Below are 15,058 nucleotides of genomic sequence, written 5' to 3'. Positions count from 1 at the left end.
CACTATCTAGCAGTGCGGGGCTGGCGCCTCGCAGCGCTGTAACCCTTCACGCAAAGCAAAAGCTCATTATTAAATCCTGTATCCACACAGCTTCCCCCTGGCCGCCCCCCGCTGCAAGGGGAGGTCGAGCCAGGCCCCTGCCGGCGGGCCCTCAGCGAGCTGGGCCCCAGCCCGGCCCAGGGGAGCCCCCGGGGGGTGGGCGGCGGCTCCGGCCCTGGCAGGGCGGGCGGGGCGCGGCTCCCCGTGACACTACAAGTACCGCGCTGCCCCGCGCGCCGCCGTACTACAGCTCCCAGCGCGCCCCGCGCCGGGCGGCTGGCGGAGGCCGGTTCCTATTTAAATGTGGGCAGCGAGGAAAATGGCGGCGAGCGGCTGAGCGCGGGGGAGACGGGGAGCAGGAGCTGCGCCTTGGCGCCTTTCCCAGGTGAGCGGGGTTGGGAGGGAGGGAGCGAGGAGCGGAGGGAGGAGAGCTGCTGCTGCTGCTGCTGCTTCTCGCTGCCCGGCTCCCGGCGCCGGGCTGGGAACGGGCAGGGGGAGGGCGGGCAGCTGCCCCTGGCTGGGCACGGAGCAGCCCGGGGCTGGCCCTGTGAGGGGCGTCCCTCTCCTCGGCCTGCCGCCCTCTCCTCGCACGGAGGCGGCTCCCTGAGGGAGGGGAGCGCGGTCGGACCGGGTGTGAGGAGTAACCCCTGGGCTGGGGGCGAGGGGGTGCCCAAGGCAGCGCCTCCACGCCTTTACCTCTTCCCAACCGCTGTAACTTTGGGGCTGCGCGCAGTTAGCTGCAGGCATGGCTGAGGCGGCGGCAGGAGGCTGCTGCGCGGGGCTGGAGGCTTCTCGTGTCGCCGTGTGATGCGTATCGAAGTAGGGGGAGTTTGGGTGGAGGTTCTTCGTGTAACGCTGGGAGCCTTGGGGTCGCTCGGAATTTCCCAGTCTCGCGTTTAGAGGCGTCTAATTCTTTCTGTTTCTCAGCCTGGGTAAAAGGTGTGTGTTGGGGGGGGAGATACCTGGGCTAGAATGGCCCCATCTGCCATTCTTCTGGGTTTCTCTGGTACACAGGCGGTTCCAAAGACCTTGTTATCTGCATTCTCCTTCTGATCATCCTGTAGCGTTGGTAAGTTTCAGAGGTGACTTCTCATGTCTCTGCTAGTGAGGAAAGGGATGAGAATAGTGGAAATGAAAGGTGATTTCCATTGCCTCTTTATTTGTTTCTGCCTCACAGCTGCAGTGAAGCTGTTTTTGAGGGATGGAGATAAGACAACGTGTGCGTGTATATATACACTTTTTTTTTTTTTTTTTTTAGGAGCGTGGGGGGGTGTCACAGACTGCTGCCTGGGAAAGGTGTTAGTGATACTGGGGTAAACATGGGTAGGGATATTGTCTGAGGTTGACGTAGTTCCCAGAGTCCTCTTTGGTTCTAAAGTTGGTTCTGTTTGTGGTTTCTGCTCCTGGTCTTTGGCATAGGCTGAGGTTTTATTTTAAAAGAGAAGCTTCTCACTTTCGTCAGCTCATCTAGTGATCAGTTTTAAATCAGTCTCTCTTATTCATGATGTATCTCCTTCCTGCTTAGCCTGTTAAAAGAATAAATAAATAACTGATTCAGCCTTTAGTATTGTCTGTTAACTTTTAGGTAAAAGATTTATGTTATATTTTATTAGGAGCAACAAGACAAAACTGAAGCAAATTTGGAAGCATAAGCGTCAGTAATGTCTAGCTATACAATATCTATCATATATATATTCCTTAAAATATCTTAATATATATTCCTTGAAAAGGAAACTTAACATATGCTTAAATATCAGTCATCACTGTTGTGAAATAAATATTTTATAGTAAAATATCTTCTACTGATAACAGAAGGATGCAAAAATGTGTGCGTTCCAAATACAAGGTAACTTCATAGTAACATCTGTGTGAAAGCCCCAGTATAAGAGCTTGAGTTTAGAGGAAACTGACCAAATTGCATGTTTTTTTGATTTTTTTTTTTAAACTAGACTGCGTGATAATCTACTGTAATTTTATTTGCTGTTAGCATTTGTTGTAAAGGGCTGTTTTTCTGGCTGTGGTTCTGAATTTCATTCAGATCTTTTACTGATATGTCTTTTTACTAGTGGATTTGCTGTTCTGATATGAAACTAGAGGTTGGGGGATAAGTGAAGGAAGTGGTGGCAGGCAGAATAAACCCAATATTCAGCCTTGCTTTAAATATTGTTCCTGACGACGATGTACTGTTTCCAGTCTGCTTTTATGTTGGCATGTGAGTCGTGGGATTTCTTAAATTCTTCTTTTAAAACCCTAGTTCATTCTGTCTTTGGATTTATTAACTTAGAAGCTTGCCATATATACTTTTTTTTTTTTGCATAATATCACTCAAATTAATGTATAGCTGAGATAAAATGCAGGGTGGGAAGGAGAAGGAAATCTGTTCTACGATAGAGTGCTATCTTTTGATCGTGTGCTTTTTTCATTTATACCAGACGAAATCACAGTCAAGACCTTTTTGATTAATTTCTGTTACAGTTGCATAGAAGAGTGTTTTGTTTTTTTTTCTTTAAAAGAGAAAGAAAGGGCATCTTGGTTATATTTGTCTGCAAAATCAAGCCACTGATAGCATGTGAAATGATATTGGACACTACAGTCTGACACTGGAGGTTGCTTCAACTCCTGCATTTAAATGAGCCTCCCTTGAAGATGTGATCTTGAGTGACTGTATGACACAGGATATTCTGCATTGTGTTCATGGAAGCTTTTTGATGATAAGTAGTTAGAAATATCTTAAATATTCTTAGTATTTTTTTAAAATACTAAACGACAGGGGAGAAGATGAGGAATAGTATTCTTTATGCCAAGGATATGAGAGGATGGTGAAGAATACCTAAACCTGGATGCTAGGGCAACATGCCTGTGTGCTTTTTTTTCTGTGGCTAGATCTATTGATGTTTCTAAACGTAATGTATTAGGGAAGAGGCAACTGTGAAAGAATTTAGCTGCTACTGATTAAAATCAGAGGACAAATATTCCATAGTAGATTTGATATGTTGCATTTATTTAAGGTAAGGTACATCAAATTCTTTTTCATCCTGTGTAAATAGGAGGTATACTTCAGACAGACCCTATTACTTTAATAATATTTTAAATTTAATTGGTGACTTTTATTTTCTGCTGACAGTTATCAGCAAGCTGATTGTCCTTGAAGCAGAACAAAATTAACTTGCTTCCAAACTCAGTCACATGAGGGAATTTGTCTTTTGTGTGAAGCATATGGAATTACTGTTGGTGAGGTTTTATGCTTTTAGATGTAGGTACAGGTCTTTCTTTTATGTTGTCTAGAGCCAGCTCTATTTCTGACATTCTGTAGAGGTAAGAAAAAGGCAGTTGCTTAAGACAGGGTGCTATTTAAATGAGAAGGAGGAGAGGGGCACCAGAGATTTTGCTGCCCGTTTTACTTATACCCTGGAAACTCATACTTGTTACTGCTGACAGCTTAGGATACAGCGTAAGGCACCTACTTCTGAGGCTGGGAAAAAGGTTTTCCTGCAGCAGTAGTCACTGCTTTTGCAATATGCTAGAAGAATGGAGGTGGTAAGTTCAGTTCTACAGGTATCTATCTACCTTTTGTCTTTTTGTTCACTGACTGTGTGCACACATGCTGTTGTTTTTTCTTATTTTTATTTTTTCCACCTTTTGTCACCTTCTTTGTTAAATGTGACTTCTGGTCAGGTACACCTAAACTGTTTGCTGTGAACATTCTTTGGTAGGTTGTGGATCATTGCCTTCTTAGAAACTTTATTTTAAAGACTTTCTGACCATCGAGTTATATTCATTTTTGAAGGCTACAAGCATGGATAGTGTCATGACTTCAAGCCCAACACCATTATAATTGCATTTTATGAAGTATATGCTAGAAACCTGAAACACTAGGAAAGTTCTCCAGAAAATGTAATAATTGTTAGGTCAGGGCAAGCAATCTTTTGTCAAAAAATTGTTACACATATGGTTAAACTACCTAGCAGTTGTGCCCTGATTTATCAGGTGCACCTGAAGGCGGGGGAGGAGGGACAAGAGGAAAGCTGCAGAACAATATAACTCTTATGCTGCTAGCCATAATGATTAGCACCTGCATTAGCCTCAGCTGAGCATGAGCTTTTTGTCACAAAGCCTATACTCTTTACTGTTTCCACGCTTCCGTGCATGTTGGGATGTGTCAGAGCTGTGGAATGAAATAGTTGAGTACTACAGGTATACCCAGCAGGCCTTTTAGAGACACATTTTCAAGGTAGGTTTATGTATATAGATGCACGGAATATTGTGTGTGTGAGACTTCTGAGTTAAGATTTTCTTCCTCCTTCTGTTCTCTCTTTCATGGAAGTGAGAAAATGTGTTGTCTGCTTTTTCAAAAGCAGCACTGAAACAGGTTGCGTGTCTAAAACCATTATCAGTATAGTGCACTTCACCTATCTCTTGGGTAGTTGTAGACTAATGCTATTTCTTTGGTAGTGATAGAAGGGGGGACTGAGTGGGATAGGGTAAAAAGAAAAGACAAGTACCAGTTATTTCCCTGGTTTCAGACTGTAGGGCTGTTTAATGTATGGACGAGACTGGCTCTTCAGGATTTACTTTGTTTGCCTAGTATCTCCATTGGGCTAAAACTTGGTTTATGAGTAGCATGACCCAAGAATTTGTTTGGAGTGGTGGCATTAGTAATCCATGGTGTTGAAACTTCCATGTGTGAGGTATGGTAAAAACCTGTTGGACGCTGTGCTGCTTGAACTGAGAGGTTAGCGGGGGAATGGTTAGTTTAGTGCAACTAAGTGCTACCATGTTCTGCTGTGCTAGTGTTTGGGATTAGGAATTTGGAGGTAAAGCTCTGGAATGCTAATGGATACCTCTAGGTCCCTGTAGATCATCATATTAAATCTGATATGGATTTAGAGATGTTGCATCATGCAAGCTTTGCATAAATTATATCTTTAAATGGGTTTGGTATTCTGGGAACTGCCTGTTATGGGGACGTCTCATCAGACTTCCTACTACAGCAAACGCTCAGGAGGTACGGTAACCTCAAACAAATCTTCTGTGGAATAAGGACTTCCTGTTCTACAATGCATCATGGAACTGTTGACTTTGATACTGCTTTGAAGGATTCTTTGTACATTCCATTTGAAAAACCACATAGAACAGACAATGGGATAATCTCTTTGCAAGTATTGTGTTTTGAAAGTGTATGGTTTTCAAGTTTTTGCAAGATGTAGTTATGAGTTACTTTGCTGAAGCTTGTCTTTTCCTGGGAATAAGCTAAGGATTTAGTCCTGCAGGCTTCCTTTACCCATTTTACATAGCATTCAATAACCCAAATAATATTTCCACACTTCCCTATTTTGTATTTTTTTATACTGTAAATCCTAAATTACCTACTATTTGTTTGTTATACTAGCTCTTCTGTTTTAGCTTATTCTCTTGATTAGGCAGAAAAGCACTGTGTAAGTTCTACCCCTCTCTGTAGGTTGGAAGAAACTCATGCAGATGTGAAAATGGGAACATAAAAGTTGACTTCTAGCCCTCCTGAAACCTTCCAAAGGTGAAAGAGTTCATCTCAGTGAGGATATCTTATGCAACTCAACTTTCCTTTTCGTTCTTTTTGAATGTCAGCTGCTCGTCCAAAGCTCTAAGGTTTTTCTTCCCTAGCAGGGCTTATGGTTTTGAGTACCTCTCAGGATCACTTGGAGTGGTACATATGTATAAAGGGCAAAGGCAGTGAGTAAAAAGTATGGAGTATTCTGTGCTGATAGGTAGTATTCTTAACACTTAGCTTGTTAAGTCCATTGTTCTGAAGCTTGTACCAATGTGGAGACTGTAAGAAGTGATGAACGCTTATTGTAGTGATTTTTTTTCTGTTCATCTGAAAACCTCTAAATTTTTGCTTTTCTAAGTACTAGGCAGGGCTGTCACTGCTCTGAGCTCTAGCAAGTGCACAAGATACGAAGTGTTGGAGCATAGTGCAACAATACAGCTATTTCTACTTTATATTGGCAAATGAGTAGTAAGCTGTAAGGGTGCTAATTTACTATTTACTTCATATAATTAGTGAAATATGACTTCAGAAATCATGAGGACAAGATCTGGTATATAGATGGGCTTCTTTCATGAGTTGCATAAGCAATAGTTCACTTTTTGTCTTTTAGACCTCTTACTGTTCTTAAAAATAAGTCTTTCAAATATTGCTGTAGTTCTAGAGAGAACCCTAACACTGCATGGATTTAATGCTTTGTTATTAAATGCCATTTGCCAGATACTGATGAGCTGAGTCATTTACATCTAGATAGTGGTGTGAAATTGAATGCAACTTCCAGTGGTGATTCAGCATGAAAAGTTCTGGTGACCAACTCACTTGTGAACCAACTTGGTCGAAGTACATCAACCAATTTCTGTTCAACTTCTATATGAATGATTTATTTACTTGCCAAAAACCCTAAAAAAGTGACATGCATACTCTCTACTCCAGTATTTTAAGTAAATTTAATGGTTCTGAGTAGTCAGTCAACATAAGCTTTTTTTTTTCTTTTCTGCATCAACTGGAAGAACTAAAATCTAAAGCAAAGATAGCATTCCCCTGTTTTTGCTGTGTGCACTAATGTGTAATTCTAACACATCACTGATCATCCTATGGGATGTATTAACAAATTAACCTTGCTGGTTTTGTCAAATGTCTAAGTTGTTTTCACCAGACTTGCTGCAGGCTAGTGAGCCTCAGATCAGGGACATGTCTGTGCTGCAAGCTGCTTTCAACCATGTGTAGCAGCTGATACAGTCTACTTGGATGAACTTTTCTGAAATTTTAGACAACCATTCGGAGTGTATGTCTGCACATAATTAACGTGTGGAAGTGCTGTTTCTTGTCTCTTGGAAGCTTATGGAAAAGGAAGTGAAACTACTTCTTCAACCTCATGATGGTGGGTTAAAAATGGTTACCCGCTCTGAGCAGCTTACATTCTAAAGGTATCATTTAAAACAAAAAACAGTAACTTATTTTGTCAGTGCCAAAGACCTCCTTTGGTGACTTCTTTCCACATAAAGTCTGGGCTAAAGATGCTGGACAAAACCAGGGAATTATGGCTCCTGTTCTAGTTCCTTTTGAGCTCTCTGCATCTTTGTTGCTGTGTACTAAAGTAGACGTAGAAGCATCTTTTGCTGTAGTACTTCCTCCTCCGCTTTCTCAATCTTCTGTGAAAGCCTTTCTGATGTTCCCAATGGGGATGTCTGGCTCAGTGGACAGATCTCAGCATGTGGCCTACTAAATGACCACATTTTATGTAATGTTAGGTATTGGTAGATTTTTGATTCTTTGAGCCAGTAATTATACCATTTGTTTGGCTTAGTTATAATTGTTAAGTGTTACAAGACAGACTCGTTATAACTACATAAGAAGGAAGTTTCAAAATATTTGCTCAGTCATGTTGCTGTAGTTTTCATGTAAGTATAGTTGTGTGGTAGCCTTTTAAAATATATAAAAGGAAATAGATTCAAGACACTTTAGTTATCTTATTTGTTTGCTTAGTAGTTCGATGGCGTGTACTGGTGTATGTTTTGTTCTCATTTTGTAAATAACTTATTTTTGCATATTTGAAAGCAAAATTGTCAAAATAGGAAATAATTTTATGCAGTAAATTGATAAAAATTCCTTATTAAACAGTATTTAAAGTAAATATTTAATAATAGCTCTAAAGGCAACAAAAACAAGAGTAGTCTCTCTGCAAATTGTCCTCTTAATTACATAGAACAAAAGCAGCACCTCTGTTACCCTTGAATGTCCATTTGACCCCCTCCCCCATAAGAGGAAGGGATTCCTTTTGATCTGTATACAGAAGACTGACAGAAGGCATCCACATTGTGTGGAGTAGCTTTTGAATACTTTTGTGTTACACCCATGGGTTTTCTGCTGAAGCTCTCTTCTGGTGATGCATGTTTATAGCTCATAAATAAGACTTGTAGATGTCTGGTGTAGAGCAAGGGCTAGCAAACTTGTCAGGCTGGTAATGCTTATCATTACCAGATCATAAGAAGGTGGTAGGGGTGAAGAGTAGGACCCTGTGAGGTGTGAAATGAGTAGAGATTTAAGGAAATTCGAGGAGAGCCATCATTTGAGAGGGTCAGGGTAGCTTGCAATGTCATCCACTCTAGCTTTATCCTGAACTGCTTCATCTTCCCTTGCCCATCTGTCTGTAGCTGGACCTCAAATGACCTCTATCAAGAGATTAATGTGTAGTACGGTAACATTTCAGATTAGCCAAGCAATGCTATTAGTATATGAGTAAAGTTTTTCATTTTTTTCCTGTCTTAGCACTGCTTTTTGTCGATGAAACTTCTGCTTAAACTGAGGATTCTGTCTAGTCACAATTCTCAGGTTGTTTGAGCTGTACAGTTGAGAAAGCTTTTTAAAAGTCTTAAAGCAGTGGAAATTTCCAGGCTTCACACACGCGCGCGCATAAGATTTAAAGTTCTAGTCAAATAACTGCTTTGCAAGAAGAGAAAAATATGAAAAGGAACCGCAGACATTCTGGATGTCAGCCTGTGAAATTTTCCACTATTTCCTTTAATAACATGCAGGCATGCTTATGTTGCTGGAATTTCAGTTAGGAGTTTCATTCTGACTGAAACTTCAAGCCTCTTGTTGAGCAAATGATCCCTGTAAACTAATTATGGAAAAAAAAAACCTCACGTGTAAGAATGTACATAAACCAAACACATGCTGGATATCAACCATGGATATTAATATATTAAACTTGCCTTCAATTTCTTGTTTTACAGTTTGTGTTAACTGTTGCTGTTACTAGATGAATTGTCACCTGGCAGTGATCATCTTGTTTCTTGCTGCCAATAGTAATTCTAGACTTATATTTCCAATAAGGACTGCATGGTAATAGGGATCCTAATTGCCATGTCTTTGGTATAATGAAGAAAGAAAGACATTAGGAAACACATCCTGCTCTAATCGTATTCTTCTATAAAACAGTTAACTTTTAAGCCTATTTACTGGTTACTTATAAAATTATTGTAGCTTTAGATACATTGCTGAAAATAAAACTGAAGGGCTCTACAAGTTCAACATCATTTATCTACCTTAAAGCTCTTTTCTGTTGAATTCTTGTTTACAAAAAGGCTCCCTGACCTTTCTCCAAGAACTAGATGACTCTGTACTTTTGAATGTGCCTTGTCTTTCTGTCATTACAGATATTCATTGTTGAATTATGCTCTTTTGGGTTAGGGCGCAAAGAATCCTTTATGTTATGTTTTTTGTTTTTGTTTTTGCTTTGCTTAAATGCTGGTGTGGGAGCTAAGGTGGTATATTGTGCAAAAAGCAAGAGATGTCACAGTAAACTGACTTCTTTCCTCTATTAGCTGGAAATAGAAAACCGTAACCCTTTAAATGCATTCCTATGGAATGCTGTCTTCCTGACGCCATGCACTGCACTTCCACCACAGCTCCGGCCAAGTCAGGACTGTTATGCTTCCTTTCTCTTACCTATCCTCCCCTTACACTAGGACTGGGGCTCTTGCACTCAGCAAACTGATTCAATAGAAAATTGTCATTCCATTCCCAACAAAAAAAAACGACAAACCCCCAAAGTGAGCAAAACTACCCAGACAACTTTGGGCTTTCAGTTTACCCCCTAGTTGCAGAAACAGAAGTTCTGGTGCAAGGGAATGGCTGGGGTGGGGTAGTAGCAGCTGCAGCCTAGCAAAGCTAAAATTGGATGGAGTTCCTGTAAGACTGTTCCTGAAACAAATGTGTTTTAGAGGAGACTCAGGTGGTACCTAGGTGTAGAAGTTCAACACCGTTTGTCTACCCTGAGGCTGTAACTAGTAAGAGTTGGTGGAGTTATGTCTTATTACTGATAGTTCCCTATCTGTTGCATCAGCATTGGAAAATTAACTTCAGTCAAGTCAATAGGGATTAAGTAGATGTATTGAGTGCTGTTCTGAAAGCTGATGTTGAGAAACCTGCAAATATTTGATATGGATTTGTTACTAGTGTAATGTAAATAGGTATTGCTAAACAGAATGACCTGCTGAAAGGGTAAGTACTGCAATAATGCTCTTTTGAGGTAGAATTAATCTATCGGATCACTTCTGCAGAGACCCAGAAAATGAGCAACCCTGTGCTATTGGGCCTAGTGTTGAAAGACTTAACAGGACTGTAGGATTAGAATATATTGCTGCTTGTTGTGAAAAGCTTTCTCTTGTTTGTTTCTCCTATGCTTTTGTAGTTAGTGGTTCTTCATAGGTGGTAAGGAATGTCCTGGTTTCTAGGTTGAGGTTAAAGACTGAAAACTGTAAAGATTGTGCATAGTTGGTGATACTTGTTTCTAAGTCAATTTGCAGAGTAGGTTAACATATACAGCAGCATTTGTAGGATCAGTACTTAACCTGCTGTGGAACTGTCACTTAAGCTGTAGCTTTTACTTGCATCTAATGAAATTGTTTTTGTCTGAGGATTTGTTTTGTGGGAATGAAAACAAAATGGGAAGGGAGGACAACAAGATAGTACAGAACAAGTTTTGTCCTACTATATGCCACAAGTGCTTTTCATGCTTAGTTCTAGATTATTTTCAAAGTAAACCTGGGCAGTTAGGCCAAAATAAATAACTACGTGCAAAGCTGAAGACAAAGTATTGTACTCTGATAAAGTATGTTTACCCTAGGAAGCTATTGCTAAATAGAAACTTATTCAGTGTTTATATGAACACTTGTTCTAAAGGAATATGTCAATGCCTGTACACAGATTGATAGGACAGGTCAATTTAGAATATAGCCATCTTGCTTGCAACCGCACAGATGTGATGAAAGTAAGAAGTGGAACGTGACAGTAATTGATAAGATCATCAATCTCAAATAATACTTTTTTGAGCCAGGGTGGCAGTGTTTCCAGACCTCCAAAAGCAACATAGCTGAACCCTTTTGATTGGCAATTGTACTATAACAAACTGTCACCAAAATAATTGATTTTTTGGGGGGGGATTTAGGGCCTTATGGAATATCTGCTTAATATTGTCTGGGAACTTCCTTCCCATTTTGTCGTCTTTTTTTTCCAGTTGCGTATTAACTTTTATCAGCTCTTTTGAGGTGAAATATATAGTTCTCTGCTTTTCGCTGTTTTCTTTAATGCTTCAGTATCATATGAAGTAAAGTGGTAATACAATGTGCAGTTTTCTTGATGAATTAATTAACTTGTGTAGGGACAGTAATATTGATAACCTCTACTTAATGCTTTTTTTTTTTGAGTTATATTTACATATATGTAGCAGACAAAGCTTCCTTTCAGGGAACTAAGCAACTCTACTCCTCATGTAGCTTTAGGGTAAAACCAAATCTCTGGTCTCTTACTTCCACTGTTAGCTCTGTTCTCTCCTGAGTGATTATATTGTCTGCCCTTCTTACTGCAGTGGGAAACATTGCTCAAATTTCAGTGATTGGAAACCCCAGGTAGTAAGGTCAGCAAATCAGAACACCATGACACAATTTTGGAGAAATGTATGGCCAGACAGAAGGGAGATTCTGTTAATACCCTCACTGACAGTTGCTGTAGCGTGAGCTTGTACCTTGTAGGATGTATCATCGAAAGACTCTGTGAATCCCATACTGGGGGAAAAGCTTCAGACAGGTGCGTGACTTCTCTATTTCAATGCCTATGTTAAAAAAAAAAATCACAAACAACAAAAAAAGAGATATCCAAAGATACAAATCTTACAGGTGCTGATCACCTAAAGCAGGAGAATATAAAAAAGAAATGGAAGTGAACGTGTGTCTAAGTAGTTAAAATTAAGTGGTGTGAAACTTTGGGGGGTGGGGAGGAAGGATGTGGTTTACTCTTTCCTCAGCATTTTTTAAAAATAGGTGTTATGTTTTGAAAGGGACACTTTAAGAAAAGATGTGTTGTTAAATGTGTGATAACCTATTATCATTTTTTAGTTGATAAAATGAGATCACTGAAAGAGTTTGAATGGAGTATTAAATAGACAATGAAGTATGAGAAATCTTTCTGTGTGGCTGTAAATTAAATTTAGGTATGCTTAAAGGAGCTTCTTAATGTCTTTTTGAAAAGAGCAAGGTTAGAGACAACTTGTACTGTTGTCACTTTCTCTGCTTCCACAGAATCCTGTATTCAGGCTTTCTTAAACTCAAGGACACTACAGTAGTGCGTGCTGTGTAGAAGACAAGTGTTCCTTCTGAATTTCCCCTGCAAGTTTGCCTAAACACAAGCTGTATCATTAACTTCTCAATTAGCAAAGTGTGCAATTGGAGTGGAGGTCTGGCATGTGGATCAAGTTTCACAGGTTCTTCCTCCCTTGATGTTAGAATAGACATGAGCTCTTTTTATTAATTCTTGCTACTTTTTATGTATCTTTTACAATCTAAAAAAAAAAAAAAACAACCTATGAATTCCCTTTACCCTGCTAATACTTTTTAAAAATACTTTGCAGGTCACATTGTCTACTAGGGTTTTGTCTCTGCTAGGGTACAGATAGTATTGCAGTCCTTGAGATGCCTCTGTACGCCCTTGTCTCTCTCCTTTTCCTAAGCAAAGATCAAGAGAGTCATGAAAGTTAAATGTAGGTTAACTCCTTTAGGCTACAGTTCGTGGATGGAGGAGCTCCTCATCCAGGTTTCAGGGCAGGTACTTGACTGAATTAACTAAAAACTATACTCTTCAGAGGAGTATTGAAAAGGCTATTTTAAAATATACGTCTTTACTTCTAACTGAAATTAACTTTTAGCTGACAGAGTGATTCCACTGGTGTGGAGGAACAAATGTTTTCCTTTGCGATAAGTGCAAATCCATGATGCTGGCTGACTTTCTCTGAGGCAGAACAGTCCTAACTCTTGTTTCTAATTTTAGGTAAAACAAATGTTTTACCTATACTAGAATCTCTTGGACATCAACAAATTGTGACACTTATCTGATTTGGCCCTTTCTCCTAGTTGCAGTGTAAGGAAAAGATGGATCTTGCAAGTGCAGTTTAGTTTTAAAGGAAACTTTAATATCTGACTGCTAGAGTTTTATAACTAACCGCCTAAATATGTTCATTAATCCTTTGTCTTTAAACAGAAATGGTTCTACTGAACATTTCTGTTAACTGGCACTTTTCAATTCTGGCTATTTCGTTTTTATTCACATTTAGGGAATCATCCATTTCTTCCTGCTCTGCCAGACCTCACAAGAACTAGTAGCATACTATGTAGAGAAAAAGCTTCTTGGGCCACACAATTAATTCCAGGTTAGTTTGAAAATTTATTCGAGGTGATGAGGGTTGCACAGGTGGAACTGAGAATATTCTGGCATGCAAAAATAACCCATTTTGCTCTCACTTTGCATCAAATTTGACCCCGTTAAGCTCTATAAAGTTTATTTCTATTAGAGAATTTGAGAAAAGATGACAAACTTCTTTCTCCAAGCTATATGGTATTGCAAGGTGTCTGTGCTAGACTCATTTGGTTGAGGACCACCCTCTGGATTAAGACAGTGAGTAGTTTCAACTTTCCATAGTGCATTATTTTAGGGTACTTTATTTAACTCCTGCGCTGTGTGAACTCGTACAGCCCGTGTCACTTGTATTTATACAGAGAGCAGACAGCGTCTACCACAGCACAGGTTTTTGAATTGTAAAAAAAGGGGGGGGGGGAAACAAATCTGACTTCCTCCTTAAACAGTGAGCCCTAATGCAGGGTAGATGTCCTTATTATAGATGGGTTGCACCAGGCTGGCGTTGTCAGCTGAGGATGTACGGTTGTGGTGGGGTTACCATGGCGACTGCCTTCCAGGAGCTGCTCAAGGTCACCCAGCAGTTGCAGCCCGGAGTGCTTGCTGCTTAAGCAAAATATCCTCACCAAACATCAGTCCGGATGTGATCGCTGCCTTGAGAAAGCAACAACAGGGAGGCAAAGCAGCGGTTTATTTTGGGGTTGAGGGAAAGGAGGTTCTCTTTATTCTGTGTTCCAATCCATCAGATATTTCAGGATTCTTCGAGTCATTGCAGTAGGGTGGGGTTTGGTATCAATGACATGTGAAAATTATTTTATTTAAAAGCAAAACGCTCATAAAATAGAAAATGGAATTCTACGTGGAATCTGTAGAAACCTGAAGATCTTGACTAGAAATTGGTGACCAGCCCTGAAGCTTGTAGTGCCAAAGCAACTGCCTGTACTGGTGGAAATTTAATCAAGATGGTGAAAATTGTTGTGCTGAGCTGAGAATTCAGAACTTCTTACGTGTAAGGGTTTCTGTTATGAGATGTCCAGATTCATTCTTGCATCTAAATCCTTCTGGGTATGGTTTGAGAATGTCAAATACTCTAACAGCATTTTCAGTCAAATACAGACAAATTCAGAGATCAGGCTAGAGAAGGAATTTTTCGTGAAGTTGATCCTCTGTCTGAGGCTACAAGACTTCATACTGCACACATAAAATTGAATCCATTAAACTAAAATTTCATTTGAATGAAAGTGCTGTGTCCTTGGTTTGGATAGTTATCTGATGAGTAAAAAGCCACCATGTTTTATGTGGCTTTTTGTTTGTGCTTTTTTCCTCCTTTTTGGATTTGAACTTGGTTTTCTTCTTTCCTCTTACATCATTTCTTGGTCTAAAGTAGTAGCATGACAGCAACAAAGCTATCATTCAGCAGATGATATTATGGCTAACATCTCATCTCAAACCTCTTTCATAAAGTGGTAAGCTTTTTTTTTTTTAACTCTTCTCTCTTCCCAGCATCCATTCTACTAATGTATTCAGACAGTAAATTAATCTTCCTCCTGCTTTTTAGGCTGAACAGACCTAGAGTTCTTATAGCTTCCTCTCAAGAACCTGTATTAATCCCCCCCCTTTTTTTTGTAACCTTCTGATTAGTTTGTAGCTTTGGGGGATTTTATTTCCAAAGTGATTTTTATATATTATAGTAAGGTACTTTACAGAGCTGTGTCCAGAATAATTTGTTAACATCTCCCCAGTTGTATGCAAGGAGTCATTTCCTAGAGCCTGATCTGGATCTAGATTTGGTGCCATTCCCTTGAA

At 39.9% G+C, this 15,058-nt stretch overlaps 1 protein-coding gene across 9 annotated transcripts in view; it reads left to right on the top strand.

Moving 5' to 3' along the window:
- Nucleotides 1-281: 281 nt before the first annotated feature.
- Nucleotides 282-15,058, top strand: part of NCOA3 (nuclear receptor coactivator 3) — an 85,617-nt gene continuing 70,840 nt past the window's right edge. For 5 of the 9 annotated variants that reach the window (XM_048072462.2, XM_048072464.2, XM_048072457.2 and 2 more), the window contains exon 1: nt 282-424. The gene's annotated coding sequence lies outside the window, so the exon portion shown is untranslated. Of the gene's footprint in view, nt 425-898; nt 1,109-15,058 lie in introns of those variants that run through there. The other 4 variants (XM_048072461.2, XM_013189587.3, XM_048072458.2 and 1 more) reach the window with 3 other exon arrangements.

Source organism: Anser cygnoides, chromosome 16, assembly GCF_040182565.1.
Source record: "Anser cygnoides isolate HZ-2024a breed goose chromosome 16, Taihu_goose_T2T_genome, whole genome shotgun sequence".
Classification (NCBI taxonomy): Eukaryota; Metazoa; Chordata; class Aves; order Anseriformes; family Anatidae; genus Anser; species Anser cygnoides.
The sequence above is the reverse complement of the archived record's forward strand: the minus strand, read 5'-3'. Positions and strand labels throughout refer to the sequence as shown.